Source organism: Mastomys coucha, unplaced genomic scaffold (assembly GCF_008632895.1).
Source record: "Mastomys coucha isolate ucsf_1 unplaced genomic scaffold, UCSF_Mcou_1 pScaffold5, whole genome shotgun sequence".
In the NCBI taxonomy this organism is placed as follows: Eukaryota; Metazoa; Chordata; class Mammalia; order Rodentia; family Muridae; genus Mastomys; species Mastomys coucha.
In genome coordinates this window covers 53,881,835-53,882,900 of record NW_022196911.1, presented here as the reverse complement: position 1 = coordinate 53,882,900, position 1,066 = coordinate 53,881,835, and positions in this window count along the sequence as shown.

The window sequence follows — 1,066 nt, the reverse complement described above, 5'->3', positions numbered from 1 at the left end:
TCAGGGTTGTTTTGATTTGCATTTCCCTGATGACTAAGTATGTTGAACATTTCTTTAGGTGCTTCTCAACCATTCGGTATCCGTCATTTGAGAATTCTTTGTTTAGCTCTGTACCCCATTTTTTAATAGGGTTATTTGGTTCTCTGGAGTCTAACTTCTTGAGTTCTTTGTATACATTGGATATTAGCCCTCTATCAGATATAGGATTGGTAAAGATCTTTTCCCAATTTGTTGGTTGCCTTTTTGTCCTATTGACAGTGTCTTTTGCCTAACAGAAGCTTTGCAACTTTATGAGGTCCCATTTGTCAATTCTTGATCTTAGAGCATAAGCTATAGGTGTTCTGTTCGGGAAAATTTTCCCTGTGCCTATGTGCTTGAGGTTCTTCCCCACTTTCTTTTCTGTTAGTTTCAGTGTATCTGGTTTGATGTGGAGGTCCTTGATCCACTTGGACTTGAGCTTTGTACAAGGAGATAGGAATGGATCGATTTGCATTCTTCTACATGCTAACCATCAGTTGAGCCAGCATCATTTGTTGAAAATGCTGTCTTTTTTCTACTTTATGGTTTTAGCTCCTTTGTCAAAGATCAAGTGACCATAGGTGTGTGAGTTCATTTCTGGGTCTTCAATTCTGTTCCATTGATCTACCTGCCTGTCACTGTACCAATACAATTGTTGTTTTATTGTGATAAAAAAAACTGCATGGTATTGGTATAGTGACAAGCAGGTAGATCAATGGAATAGAACTGCAGACCCAGAAATGAACCAACAGAACTATGGTCTCTTCTCTGGCATTCTCAGGCCCTACTTCATCTTATCTTGCAGCCCATGACAGAAGCAGGGCCTGGAAACTGGACTCCCAGGGGTATCTTTGATCTTGCTGCTGCTGCCAGAAGCCAAGAATACTAAACCCATCCAGAAATGCTGTGCTTCAGAGAGATCTGGATGGATGGGGGCGGGGGACACAACTGTGCCCTGCTTCTGCAAACCACATCAACTTCCACTCTGCAGGCCTGCGCAGTAGAGATTCTCCCATTGGGACTAATGAGTGGGTCGGGGTGGTTCACA